Consider the following 15,705-nt stretch of genomic DNA (forward strand, 5'->3'; position numbering starts at 1 on the left):
TTCGGATAATTTCACATGAACTGTCATGATTGGCTCTCGAAAGCTGTGTACTAACGTCAGATTATCGAACAATCGCTCTGAAAGTGGTGTTTTTCGTCCAATATTCTCATCATGTGTCCTAGGTATTACTGACAAGAAAGATTGCCAAATTCCTTCTGCAGTCCATTTAATTTTAGCAGATACTTTTTCTTTGATAATGAACTTTATTTACAATTCTAGGGATTGGTGACAAGTCAGCCATTGGCTAATTTAAAATTTTAATTTGAAATCTTGTTTTTTTTTTTAATTGTAGATCTATGGTCTTGTCATATTTATCTCAATCTGAATCCTTGGGGCCTCCAGTTTACTTCTAAATATGATCAAAATCCTAGCAAATTGTGAGCCTAAAATTCTGACAGTATTCTACAATGGAATATCTCCTTGGTGTGAAAATTCTGTTAAATCCCATAATTATCTGAAAGCTTAGACAAATATATCATTTGGCAGTGTATCCAAATCAGATGTAACGGTTCTTCTTAAAATGACTATGAAGATCAAAAAATAAATTTGCGAGATGTTGAACTCAACTCTTACTGTGGATTTACAAGCCCTGAAACTTCAAGCTGGGAACCATAAAACTCTGCATCTGAAGATAACTTAATTTGAGAAATTTCTGTTTTGAATTTTCCAATCTGAAGAATATGAAAGAACAGTATTGGTTAGGATCTTTTGATAGCCACAACTTTGCACAGAGGGAAGATCTTCAGGAACCATACTTGAAGTGTTATTTCTTTTCTGAATTCCTCCTGTGATTTTGGATGTGTTTTTTTTTTCATATTTTGGAGTAGCTTACCTTAATAAATGAAAACATATGTTGCTGTTATGAAGTCTGAAAATGATGGCAAAGTTCATTAGCTTTGACTTATCTGTGACCCTGAACAGATTCCACATTTCATTTTTAGTCTAACTACAATGCAGATGATTGACTTTGAAGGAAACAACTTTAAGTCTGTTAAGGAACAGATTTTCAGAATTTTGCACAAACTGTTTTGGCACAGCTCCAGCGCCTACATTACACTTCAGTTTGGAGCACGTAATTATGAAGTAGCCATACTTTAACCATAACAGTATTAAAATAGTCTCATGTCATTTTTTTAATTCAATCAACATGCTGTGGGTTCTGGACTTCAGTTACAGTAGTTTATTTTTAATCCCTAAGGAAATGCAACATTTAAAAAAAACAAAACAGTATTTTGTTCTTATAAAAATAGAATTGATATTCTATGTACATGGACATTTGTAAATGGTGACTGTGACTTTAAAACATATTTGAATGACGTAGTTTAATACATTTGGCATACAATGATACTAATATTTTAAGAAAAAACTGAGCTAACTGGAAACCTGTAGAAAAGTGTCGTTCATATCAATGAATCATGTCAAATTCATCATTTGTATGTACAAGTTAGAAAAGAATAGCTGATATCTGATTTGTTGCGAAGGACAATGTTGACACATTTTTTTCTTCAGTTTTTAGAAAAGCAACTTCTTGTAATGAAATGAGGTCCACCTGTTAGTTTTTCAGATGGAACTGATTGGACCCTCCATTCACCCCTATTGATCTACTGACTATCTCCAATCCAATCCAGTCCGCTGGAAAAAAATGAAAGGTTATCTGTCCCTTTCCATCTAGGAAGTTCGGAGGGCACTCGGGTGTAAACAGACAGCGGAGTACGCTTACACCTGCTGGTCTGTACAGCAGAGTGGGCTCGGTTTGTGTCTGCTCTGCTTAAACTGAGCAGACATGGACCTACTGTATCATCCACTTGCTGTGGTCTGATCAGCAGGGGATCAGCGGACAGGTCCTCTGCTGATCATAACAGAGTCTGCGTTATATGAAAGGGGCCTAAACACTAGTGCAAGCACTGTTTGAATTACTTTTTTTTTTTTTTGTTGCTAATACTATTTGGATTATTGAGTTGTTTTGGTATGATTGCTGCACATATTTGTGTAATGTCGGGTACATACTAAACAACATAGTTAAATGAATATCATGCCACTAAGAGATTTTATGTGACCCAAATATTGGCCAAAATCAGCTGTTAAAGTAGAAACTGACCGCCTTTCTGCCTGTGTGTCTGCCTGTCCAAAAGAAACCCGATCTCGCAACCATCTACTGTCAAACGAGCATGCTCTAAAACCAGAAGCCAACCAGCATCCAATCAGTGCTTGCAGCCAATGGCTGCGAGCACTTTCCAGTGAGTTCCGGCAGGGGGGGTGGTCCCCCTGTCAGAACACAATAGCACATAGCACAGTAGGGGAGATCGCTGCACTAATGTCGTTTGTCAAACCCACTGGATGAACCAAAAAAAACTTATAGGGTGTACCAGGCTTTCACCTCCTCTCTAGGTTTTTTTTGCTATAGGATTCTATATATTCTATTGGATAGGTTCTGTTCGTATTTAAAAAGAGCAGCACATACACTTTCCTTATTTCCCCTTCCCAATCCACCTACTCCCTGCCCCCTTTTTTATTTTTTTTTTATATATCATTTATACTTAGACAGAGCTCCTGACCTCTTGCTGGGTGTTATAAACTTTTTCACAAATCTCCCATTATTATTTGCCAGCCTACAGGTACTTTCTATTTATTACTTTATTCCTTCTCATTTTGATTTGCAATTAAAATCTGTTTGTTCTTTAGAATTACCGTATTTTTCGCCGTATAAGACGCACCTGACCATAAGACGCACCTAGGTTTTAGAGGCAGAAAACAGGAAAAAAAAAATTCTGAACTAATGGACTGCAGACACAGTACAGGAGATGACCAGAGACTGCGGACAGCACAGGGATGACCAGAGACTGCGGACAGCACGGGGATGGCCAGAGACTGCGGACAGCACAGGGATGACTAGAGACTGCGGACAGCACAGGGATGACCAGAGACTGCGGACAGCACAGGGATGACCAGAGACTGCGGACAGTACAGATGATTGCTGACCTTTGGGGAGGTGGGGAGCGGGTACCTGAATTTGACAGGTACCCGTTCTTACTTCCGCGGAGTTGTTCTTTGATCTTACCTGTTCCTCGATCCAGCCGTGCGCTGTCTTCCCGGCTTCTGTAATGGCGCTCGGCATGACAGCCGGGTGCCCAGTGCGCATGAGCGAGAAGCACTTGCGCTTTGTGATTGGTCCGGCGGCTTCTGGGATCTGTCATGTGTCCCAGGTACCGCCTTACCATTCACAAAGCGCACCGCTTCTCGCGCATGCACACTGGGCACCCAGCTGTCATGCCCAGTGCCCACACTACAGAAGTCGGAAGACAGCGCGCCGCTGGATAGAGGAACAGGTAAGGTCCCGCTGCAGAGCTGAGTGGCCGGCCCGGTATTCTGACACGGCCGCGGTGGAAATACCGGACCGGCCGCTCCATATTCGCCTTATAAGACGCACTGACATTTCCCCCCCAGTTTTGGGGAAGAAAAAGTGCGTCTTATACGGCGAAAAATACGGTACTTGTAGACACACACTATTTCAACCTGACCCACCCTTTTGTTCATTTATTAGTATCTGTTTTAATAGAGATATTTATTGTTTATTTACTACTATGGGGTTTTAAGCCTGCAGAGTGATCTAATCAAATAAAAAATGTTAATGCTAATTTTGTATTGTAATTGACATCATGTGCTATAAGTTCCATTAGTATATTTAAGATATTTTAGTTGCACTTGTTATAATTTACTAACAATGGTTTTACTGTTTTTTTATATATGAATGTCAGTGTACGTTTGTTTCCATTTTTTAACAGGATACATTGGAAGAATGTTTTATGAAGTTTAGTTACATTTTGCTTCTCTTTCACCTAGCATTTTTACATAAGTTTTTTTTATTGATTGTTCCTATATGTGTTGTTGCTTTGTTATTTTTATTGCCTATCTGTATGTGGGGCATCTCTGCACCTTCATCCCTTATACAAAAGTGAAATAAGCCTTTGTTTTATTACACTAAATATGTACAAAAGTGACTGTTTTATATTCTGAGCAGATTTTTATATGTTTGAAGCAGGCTTCTTTTATTAATAATAATAATAATAATAATAACAACACTGTTTTGTGTTTGGTACATTTTGAAAAGACCGTAAAGACTCAATGTAGTGAATGTAGGGGTAGTAAATCTGAGTGGTATGGTAGGGCGAAAAAGAAAGGAACTCTATTTGAAGGATCTCAACGAATCACTTTTAAACCTCTAAAGGCCTTGTGCGGTAAAATAACTAAGCTACATGGGTAAATGAATCTCATGCCACTAAGAGATTTTAAGTGGGCCCAATATACCGTAGGTCCTTCGTAAAGGGAAATGCCAATTCTGTAAAAATAAAAGAAAAAAAATGTCTACACTTGCCTTTTTTTATTATTAAAATTACCCAACCTTAATTTTCTATGACTACCAAAACACTTAAATATTGCTTCTTGTATAAAGGGGTGGAAGGGTACCGTGTTGGTTTGCAGAACTCTCCCAGAGCTGTTGTTGCCAGCAGATGTTCTCTTATACGATACTGGGATTGACCATGTAACTGTAGAATGAAGACCCTACCACTTAGCACTCAGGAAAAAATAATTGGCTACAAGAAATAAAAGTGAGTGGAATCTGTGTATAAGTTCCAGCACAAACAGTCACAAGCAGGACTGCAATGAAGTTTTTGTAAATCCTTGCAATTTATGTAAATGGCCAAGGAATATGCTTTTTTTTTCCTAAGAAGAGTAGAGTTATTTTAATCACTTGTTAAAAATTGCACTGTACATTATATAGCACATTGATTTTAGTGCATTGTGATGTGATGAATACCAAAAGAAGTTAAATCACTCAGTAGCATGAGATAAAAAGTTGAAGTCAAGGCAATTATTTTCATGTGTAGCAATTCATATCCCTAATCAATGTGTCTTACATTTTTCATTGTTGTTCCAATTCTAGCATACTTCATATGTCAGGCACTAAATTTCAGCCCCAATTTGAGTTGCTGTCCCTATGGGCTGCAAGGGTGGCACCAGAGTAAAATGGCAGCAGTTCTGTCACTTGTGGTGCCATCAGTGACATCAACACCTGTCCTTATGCCCATATAGGTTGATTGACAGCATAGTACCTACCTGTGTCATGCGTACTGAGTGTTTTTCAAAGAAAATGTCCTTCCAGTGCAAGGTGACTACATCACGTTAGAAACATGCTCCTCTGCAGCAATCTCTCCTCCTTGGCTGCATCTTATGAAATAGAAAGTAGACCAGCAGGGTCAAGTGACCTCATTTTAGAGTTTTTAGATTTTTTTTATTAGGTTTTTAATTATTGTACTAGGGGGTTTTCTATTGAACCATGTGTTTTGATGCCTTGACTTCCGCTTTAAAATTGCCCATATAGTTTAGCCCTAAGAAGTGAGAAAGTGATTCATACCATCAATATCCTTCCACTGCTGAAGTATCGATTTTGAGTGGACTGGACTTTTAATGGAAAGAAAAAGTTTGTATAGTACAGCATTTATTAGACAACATATTTCTTTTTTATAATATACTTAAAACTCATTTTGGATCAAAAGGTATCATACTGTGCATCTTGCCCACAGCTAGAATTTGGTTAGTGCAAAATGTCATTTAACCACTTGCCTACCAGGCACTTATACCCCCTTTGTGCCCAGGCCAATGTTCAGCTTTCAGCGCTGTTGCACTTTGAATGACAATTCCGCAGTCATGCAACACTGTACCCATATACCATTTTTATAATTTTTTTCACACAAATAGAGTTTTCTTTTGGTGGTATGTACTTGAGGCAGGGTGTTTTATTTTTTGCACTATAAACAAAAAAAAAAGTTTGAAAAAATAAAGTTTTTCTTTGTTTCGATTATAAAATTTTGCAAAGAGATAATTTTTCTCCTTCACTGATGTGCGTTGATGAGACTGCACTGATAGGCAGCACTGATAGGTGGCATTGATGAGGTGGCACTGATGAGCTGGCACTGATTGCAACAATGATGAGCACTGATAGGTGGCACTGATGAGCTGGCACTGCTGGGCACTGATGGGCGGCACTGCTGGGCACTGAATGGAGTCACTGCTGGGCACTGATGGGTGGCACTGCTGGGCGGCACAGGTGGGTGGCACTGCTGGGCACAGGTGGGTGGCACTGATGGGCGGCACTGGTGGGTGGCACTGCTGGGCACTTGTGGGCTGCACTGCTGGGCACAGATGGGTGGCACTGGTGGGTGGCACTTCTGGGCACTGATCATCAGGGCACTGATGATCGGTGCCGATCCGTCCTCTGACAGTTGCTGGTTATTGGCAGTAATTTCCTCACACTGTGACAGCGTGAGGAAAGTGCAGCCAATAACTGGCAACTGCATTTACCGGTGATCTGCTGTGTCATTGGACACAACTGATCACGTGGTAAAAGGCCGCTGTGATTGGCCTTTTACCACATCATGTGATCAGCTGTGTTCGTAGGACACAGAGAACGCCGGGAACGCACCTCCGGGGGCGCGCGGGAGGGCGCTTTCTGAGAGGGTGTCATATGAACTGGCCGGCTGCAGTAAAGCCGTCATTCGGATATCTGCTGTCTGGTGGTTAAGCACTTGCCCTCCAGAGGATTTACTCCCCTTCCTGACCAGGCCATTTTTTGCGATACAGAGCTGCATTACCTTTTACTGACAATTGCGCGGTCATGAAAAGCTGCACCCAAATGAAATTTATGTCCTTTTTTTCTCTCATATAGAGCTTTCTTTCGGTAGTATCTGATCGCTTGTGCATTTTTAATTTTTTACACTATAAACAAAAAAAGACTGACAATTTTGAGAAAAAAACATTTTTTAACTTTTTAACATTAAACATGTCCAGTAAAAAAATTAAAAAAATCTAATTTTATCATAAATTTAGGCCAAAATGTATTCTGCGACATGTCTTTGCTAAAAAAAAAATCCCAATACGTGTAAATTAATTGTTTTACGTGAACGTTATAGCGTTTACAAATATATATATATATATACTGGAATTTGTTTGGTTTTTTTACTAGTACTGGTAGTGATCAGCGACCTATAGCGGAACTGCGGCATTCTGACACTGGGGGGAACTGACTTGGTGTCACTGACATCCCCTGTGACACCAATACAGTGATCAGTGCTAATAAAAAGCATTGACACTGTAGTAATGGCACTGGGCAGGAAGGGGTTAACATGTGGGACGATCAAAGGGTTAACTGTGTGCTGTTTTGCTATGAGGTTCTGTGCTGTGTTTAACTGTAAGCACACTGCTTTGTATGGCTCTGCAGAGCCATACAAAGCAGTGTGCAGAAGCTGACAGGGGAGAGATATGTGTTGTCTATACACAGGTCTCCCCACTGTCGGAGATACTCGGCGATCACCGGGTGCTAGCGAGAAATCACCGACCGGGACCCGGTGATTGACAACTGAGGCCGCGAACGGTGGAGCGGGTAGGCCACATGTGCATGCTGCATACCCGGAACTGCGAAATCACATATATATATATATATATATGTGTGTGATTTTGCGCACCCCTGGTGCCCTGTAGCAGTGTCTCTGCTATAGGGTGGCGCGGAAGCAGTTGAAGTGTAATGTACTACTGTATTAACAAAGCTTGCAGAAATGTGTGCATGTGTGTATGTCTGTGTTTTTACTGTGTAGCATTTAGAAATAATTATAAAAATGTTAACTGTAAGTATTTGACTACTCAGTCTGCTGGAAAATAATTGTAACCCTTTAAAGCCCAACTCCAGATTATGTTAAGACTGTGTAGGGTTTACATGGAGATTAAAGATCTGTAGGTGACCATCACTTTTCTGCTAACTTAATGTTTTTTTTAATGGTTAGTTTATTTCATATTTTTTTATTTAGTTCATTTATGCTGAAATATCTTCTTCCACAACTTCCATGCCAAAAACAACAGGAATCTGAAAACTAAAATATCTGATCAAGAGCTCTCCGCTTGTTGCATACTTGTTCTAAGCCACTGAATCCCTGAGTCGTGAAGCCAGCTATTCAGGCAAAGAACATTTTCAGCAATACAAGCCTACCCATTTCTCTTGATACAGAATTCCTTGAAAATCAGAAATTGTTTACAAATTTAGAAAATTGTGAAAAGTTACTAATATCTGCTTCCCTTGCAATGTGAAATCACCCAAGATGCACTCCAGTACTTAGGTCCATTATCAAGGCCATGTTTGTTGCCATCTCATCCCATCAGATCCCATCAGATCATGACTGACACCTCAGCTTATATGGAGAGTGAGTGAAGCACCCATTGCATCACAGTAGCAGAGATTTGTTTTCTCCCCTGGTTCTCGACTATGACACACTGATTAGAACACAGTGGTGGGCTGTCAGGGCCAGTAGGGCCTCATCTGCTTACTTAAACATTGCCTAAACTGTCAGTATCACTGACTTACATTTTTTTCCATGAATGTGTTATTCTCAGTAGTCTGTTCATTTCATAGCTTTTCTTTTGGTTTCACTGCTTCCAGTAGTGTATGTTTATGTTAGAGCTTTTATCCAATCCTGTTTCAGCCATGATAGCTATCATGTTGCCAGCGTCAAAGAAATCTGCCTTGAGGCTTTCAGAATCAACAATGCAGGCTTACAGTAAATGGCAATTAACCAATTACCAACTGGATACTTATACCCCCTTTCTGCCCAGGCCAATTTTCAGCTTTCGGCGCTGTCACACTTTGAATGACAATTGCGCGGTCATGCAACACTGTACCCATAAGAAAATTAAATTTTTTTTCACACAATCAGAGCTTTCTTTTGGTGGTATTTAATCACCACTGGGTGTTTTATTTTTTGCGCTATAAACAAAAAAAAGGAAAAAATAGAATATTATTGTAGGAATTCTAACATTATTTTGGAAAATAGCTGATATATCAGATTTGTGTAAATACATTATTTTGAGTCTTGGTCTTATGATCTGAAGTCAATTAAATAATAAATACAGTGAGTATAGAAAAGAATCACCCCCCTTTAAAATGATCACAATTTGTTGCTTTGTAGCCTGAAATGAAGACAGACACAGTTTTTGTTTTTCCAGCTATATTTCCTCAGTGCAACTAATAACATCAAAGAGAAAGATATAACACCAACATGTCAGAAAAAATAAAAATAAATCAAACACAGAATCACTGAGTTGGAAAAAGGATCACCCCCTTGTGTCAGTATTTTGTTGAACCACCTTTGCTTTAACCACTTGCCTACTGGGCACTCATACCCCCTTCCTGCCCAGGCCAATTTTCAGCTTTCAGCGCTGTTGCACTTTGAATGACAATTGTGTGGTCATACAACACTGTACCCATATGAAATTTTTATAATTTTTTTCACACACATAGAGCTTTCTTTTGGCGGTATTTAATCGACACTGGGTGTTTTATTTTTTGCGCTATAAACAAAAAAAAAGCAAAAAATGTGAAAAAATAAGTTTTTCTTTGTTTCTGTTATAAAATTTTGCAAAGAGATAATTTTTCTCCTTCACTGATGTGCGTTGATGAGGCTGCACTGACAGGCAGCACTGCTGGGCACTGATGAGGTGGCACGGATAGGCAGTACTGATAGGCACTGATAGGAGGCACTGATAGGCGTCACTGATGGGCATCACTGATGGGTACTGATGATGCTGCACTGATGGGCAGCACTGATGGGTGGCACTGAGGGCATAGGTGGGTGGTAATGCTGAGCACAGGTGGGTGACACTGCAGGGCACAGGTGGGTGGCACTGTTGGGTACAGGTGGGCGACACTGATGGGCACAGGTGGGTGGCACTGCTGGGCACTGATCATCAGGGCACTGACAATCAGTGCCCTGATGATCAGTGCTGATCACTTCTCTGACAGTTGCCGGTTATCGGCAGTACTTTCCTTGCACTGTTACAGCATGAGGAAAGTGCATCCAATAATTGGCAACTGTAGTTACCTAGTTATCTGCTGTGTCCTTGGACACAGCTGATCATGTGGTAAAATGCCAGGGGCATGCCGCTGGGGGTGCGCAGGGGGCGTGTTCTGGAATGACGTCCATGGACATTGTCCCAGAACTAGACAACGGCGCTGTAGCTGTCTTTCGGCTATAGCACGGTAGGGAAGAGGTTAAACTGTTGCTTTAACCATTATTTTAGGTAGGACATCGCTGAAGGCCTAGGTGTGAAATGCACGGCCTGCATCTGGTAGAATTCATAGCCATGTTGTTTCTAGCATATTATGTTATATTCAGTATAGCTATGTTATTTGCAAATAATTCTTAGCGTTCTTCATGGTATTGAATTGTGTTGTGATAGATGCAATGCACTCTTGATTGTATCAACTGGCCAATCAACTGTCCTTCTTTCAACTAGAGCACTGTTTATAAGTTTGTTGCCCATAGACCACATATCGCACTCCAGTGCTAGCTTAGCTGCCCTTTGGAAAATAAATGTAAAAGCTAAACTGAAGCCTTCATGAAAACTTGCAGCAGCAGGACTAGCATGGACCTACTGAGAGAATCTTCCCAAGATTGTGCTACCATGTCTTGGTTGTCAGCTGAACTTCATGGTTCCCATCTAGGTTAATTTTGGCATCTCCAACTCTTAGAGTATTGCAAAAACTGCAAAAGAATATACAGACATTCTAGGAATAGCTATTTAAAGTTAAACTCATAGCCCTGTTAATCACAGCACAGCCAGAGAAGAGGGAGAAGAACTCGCTGATAATCAGTTCATGCTTTATAGGGGAACCCTACGTCATTCCACCAAATATCTTTTAAACATTTTGGGTGGGGCTCCACTTTACTTTTACTATGCAGTTGTATTACTTGTCCATTGTAACAGCTGAAATGTTTGCACTAATGAATGTTAACACTTTCCAAAATAAAACTAACTTGCTGTTTCTGTATGTTTTCTAAAATACATTAACATTTTTAATCATTTAGATTTATCTTTTGTAAAAATGTTCAGCTATATAAAAGCATGCCATGGAAAATATGTATGTACGCTTACATTTTGAGTTTTAAATTCTTTTTTTTTTGTAAAATTAGTTCATTTTTTTAATGCTGTGTATATGATGAGCTCATTTATATCTCTGATATGTAAGTTTTTGGCAGCTTTGTATCACAGTCTTATCAAAAATGGCCCAAACGCAGGCAACTGTCTCCATTCACTAGGGTTTTGCTGTATCACTCTTACTGCAACTTGGATTTGGACTATACAAAATATTATAGTGTCTTATTAAAGTGGTTGTAAAGGATCATTATTTTTAATTAAAATAATAAACATGTTATACTTACCTGCTGTATGCATTGGTATTGCAAAGAGTGTCCCTGAATCTCCCCGTTCTTGGATCTCCACCAGTTCTCTCGGCTCCTCCTCTTGTGTGTGTGCCCCAAAGCAAGCCGCTTGCTATGGGGGCACACTTGTGGGCTCACTCCCAAGCTGGGCTGTGTACGTCCATATTATTATTATTATACAGTATTTATATAGCGCCAAAGGGTATGCTCAGCGCTGTACAGTAGCAAGGGGGACATAACATGAGACAAGACAGTAACAATACACTACACGAGGGGTTTGAGGGCCCTGCTCTTTCGAGCTTACAATCTAGGAGATACGCACAGCATGGCTTGGTGCTACCCCCCATTCTCTCCTCTGCTGCCCCTGCGTCCTGTGCAGTGGTGCAGGTCTGTGTTCCTCTCCTCAGACAGGAACAGCACTGGATCGAAATAGGACTAAGTATGTGTTGGTGAGGGGGCAATACAACTAGTGGGATATTTTTTACCGTAACCACTTCATGTCCGGACACTTTTACCCCCTTCCTGTCCAGGCCAATTTTCAGCTTTCAGCACTGTCACACTTTGACAATTACACGGTCATGCAACACTGTACCCATATGAATTTTTTTGAGACAGATAAAAACTTAATTTTGGTGGTATTTATTCACCACTGGGATTTTAATTTTTTTGCTATATAAATGAAAAAGTCCAAAAATTTTGAAAAAAGTGTTTTTCTTATAACATTTTGTAAATAAATAATATTTCTTCATAAATCGTGGCTAAAATGTATTCAGTTATCTTTTTAGTAAAAAAAAATAACCCAAATTAGTTTATAACCAAAAATTATAATTGTTCAAAAAATTGTTTTACATTTTTATTTTTATATTATTATTTATGTTTTTTTGTGGTTTTTTTTTTAACATACTTTCACCCTAGCAGTACAGTGACACTGTACTACTTGTGTGAGGTGATGATTATTATTTTTTTTTTTTTTTTTTACACTGATTGCTTTTACACCCATAAAGGCTGTAAAAGCATTAATTTCTCCTTCTCCCTGGCTGCATTCTTGCAGCCATTGAGAAATACTGTGTGAGCTGTGATTGGGCACAGCTTGTCACATTGTACAAGGCTGTTGTGAATAGCCTTGTACCATGTGACCTCTGTGATCATTCACAGATTTCACACATAGTAAGCAATGTCAGAAGTGACATCTTCCTTACTACTATTCACGTGATCACTGATTGGCCAATCAGTGATCACATGCTCGGGACCTCACACAGAGGTCCTGTACGGCGATCGGTGTTCATGGTGCCACGCACTCCCAGGGAGCGTGCACAGTCCAAAATGGCGGGCGCCGTTTATGAACGGCAACCCGTCCTTGCACTGCCCCCATCCGGCCATTTATACACATGGGCTGGACGGGAAGTGGTTAATGCAGGGAATACATTAAGGTAAAACATATATTTGGCTTTAGGAATACTTTAAGTGTCTATTTTTTTTTATTTCATATTACACTTTTTGGGCTAATACACATAGGTGTCCTCTCGCAGAACTTTTTGCATTTTCCGAAAGCCTACTCAATGCTCAATGGCTTACATTAATATTTATTATATAAGTGTCTAAGTGTGTACATGGAAACACTTACAAGAGCAGCAGCATAGCTTCATCTTCGCCTGTAATGCAAGTCAATGGAACAGTGAATAAACAATCAGCAAATGTCTGCTAAGCATCTGGGAAGAGCTTATTAGGCATTAACTGTGAGATTTCCAGTTCCTGAAGGATGCTTTATTATTCTTGATGTCCTGTGTGCACCTGGAGAACTTTGCTCTGGCATCGGAAATGTTTTAAAAATAGCTGAAGTAATGTTATCGCCAGTGTGTTCTGTTCTGAGAAGTTTTTTAGAACACCCATAAATATGAGCCCTTACTAATCGAGCCAAATTATGGTGAAATGTAATCGGTTGCTATGCGTTGAGGTATTTTGCACATCACCATTGCTCTCTGTAGCATTTTTATTTAAACTCTATACAGCAAATTGTGCAACAAGTCATGTGCATCAAAATATGAACCAAAACTGGGCTCTTTTAATGTGTATCTGCAATCCAGGGGCCCAATGAAAGCATGTTCCCTTTTTTCATTACCAGAAATGCTGGTTAGCACTGCCAGGATCGGTGCAGTGCCTATAGCCTCTAGCTTCATGAATGTTTCATCAGGACTGTACATTGACATGAAACTGTAGATGGTTTGGAGAGGTTGTATGCTGAGCTGGCCATTTTCCTTTAGCCTGATGGATCACCACTCCCCTTCTATTCCAGTGCGCCATTTAAAGTGGAACTAAGGTCTAAAAAGAAAAACTGCAAGCAGACAAGCTCTTTATTGCAAAAGAGACATTCAGTGTCTCTTCTGGAATAAAATAAACCTACCTGCCTGTTTGTAGTCTTCTGTAGAATGTATATTGAGTTGTGTATGTGTGACTCAAACCCTGTCCATGCACAGGAGTGACCTTATCCCACACTGGCCAATCAGGATGGCTGAAGACCAGCACCTAGAAGAAGGTGGGGAGAAGATGCTGGCTCCAGCAAGGGACCTTTCAAGCATCAGACCGTTAAAGCAGACTAGGCATTTCAGAGTTTAGTGGTTGTAAACCCTTAAATATACCCAGCAAAGTGACTAGCCTCAGTTGATACAGAGGGATGAAAAATCTTCCTGCTTAAGTTGTACCTGTTTTTCTGGAGCGAGTTTGTAGAGCCTTCTAAAACACACAGATCAAAGGATTTTTAACAGCAGCACAAAGCAGGGGGCAGGGGATCAGACTGCAGAGATAAAGCACAGAGTTTCCTGTTATCACATAGCTGAGTGGGGGAAAGGGCCACACCCCCTGTACTCAGGCTCATAGAAGGGTTGGGTGCTGGAGGGGGGCAGGCTTTCTCCCTCGAGGCTGTTATGTCGACTTAAAGTCTATTAAAGTGATTCATGCAGAGAGAAGAGAGATCAGAGAGGAACCAGACTCAATGCCTTGGAAGTTTGCTCATTTTTCATGTCTGAGGTTTGCTTCCATTTTAACTATTTAAGGCCTGCAGTTTGATATACATTTGTCCTTTAATAGGCTTTAACTTTAGAATTTTTCAAGCTCACCAAATGGTGTTCTTGAAGTTGCCCAATAATAGGTATTCCTCACTGCTGTGGTCTTCCTGCTCCCTTAAAATAAAACCCCAAAACTTTAAGGGGATGTATTAATAAAAAAAAGTTGCACAGCTATTTATCCTTTGAAATGGCAAGCAATGTTTTAAATATATTTTCTTTCCGGGTCAATTGGTATTTATTCATTAAAAAAATGGTTTGAGAAAATACTGCATTATGGCCTTTAGGCGGAGCCAACAATCATTGTAATAAGTATTTATTCTCTATAACTATCATATCTATCTATTGGCCACAATGTGGTATTTTCCTGATTGATTCGATTCTGTTTGAGTTAATATTATGCAATCTGGAGAGAAAATAGCCTACTAACAATTTTGAATAGCCCCCATTCGCACATAAAATTGTACATGCAATTTTACAGGATTAATAGCTCTGAATTTATATATTTATTTATTTTTAAATCAATACAACGCTAAATGGTGAATAGCGTGGGGAAGGGTTAGACCCCCTGTTGGGTTTTTATTGTTGTCTGCATGCACTAGCTGTTGGGATTTGAGCACAGGGATCTCTTGTTTGTTTTATTGCTGTCTGCGTACCCACTGGGGGAAATTTCCCTTTACTTTCTAACCTAGTGGCATAACAGGAAGTGTGGAAATCTCCCCAATGGGTGGGGAAATACCTCCTTATGAAAGTTAACACCAAAATAGGTGTTGCCATGTTCAACTTGTAACTAAAATAGCACTGTGGAGTGAACTGGCCTTTTAAGCATTTAGTACCATTTTCTATTTGTTAGAATAGAAATATTGCACTGTGTTAAACTGGCATTTCACTGAAAAAAATGTCCAGGTTTAATAGACACTCTCCCTAAGTCCTATGCTTTGACGTTGTAAGACTCCTTTTAGTTTCCTTAATCCTTAATATGTCCTGTATATTAATAATGTCCTTTTATTGGTCAATAATGGCTGAAATGTACTGAACGAAAGCAAAAGGAGATCAGTTGGTCTTACACTTTAAAAACAAGCTATTTGTGAGCTGATGTGTCTGCTGTCATATTGTAACTCTGTTATAAAAGTTTTATGTGCTTTTATTTTCTAATAAACATTCTTTGTTGCCATGCACTGATTGCAGATTTATGGGATAATTTGTTCTACAGAGGGATTATAAAAATGTTCTTATTCTTGTGTATGTATTCTATGATGTTTAATTAAGCATGTGGAGTGTTTTAGCTGTAAAAACATTCTAACGCTGAAAAACACGCCAAGACGCAGCAAAACGTGGTAAAAGGCCGCAAAGTAGAGTTTTTGGATTTTTTTTGTAAAAAA

General features: G+C 39.7%; 1 protein-coding gene across 1 annotated transcript in view; it reads left to right on the forward strand.

The window, feature by feature from the left end:
- The window catches only part of LRRC8B (leucine rich repeat containing 8 VRAC subunit B), a 60,172-nt gene extending 44,671 nt beyond the window's left edge, over positions 1-15,501 (forward strand). The window contains exon 5 of the mRNA XM_089668909.1: positions 293-15,501. The gene's annotated coding sequence lies outside the window, so the exon portion shown is untranslated. The remainder of the gene's footprint in view (positions 1-292) is intronic.
- The last annotated feature ends 204 nt before the right edge of the window (positions 15,502-15,705 follow it).

This window comes from Staurois parvus, unplaced genomic scaffold, assembly GCF_062004578.1.
Source record: "Staurois parvus isolate SC_StPar_1 unplaced genomic scaffold, SC_StPar_1.0 ptg000066l, whole genome shotgun sequence".
Classification (NCBI taxonomy): Eukaryota; Metazoa; Chordata; class Amphibia; order Anura; family Ranidae; genus Staurois; species Staurois parvus.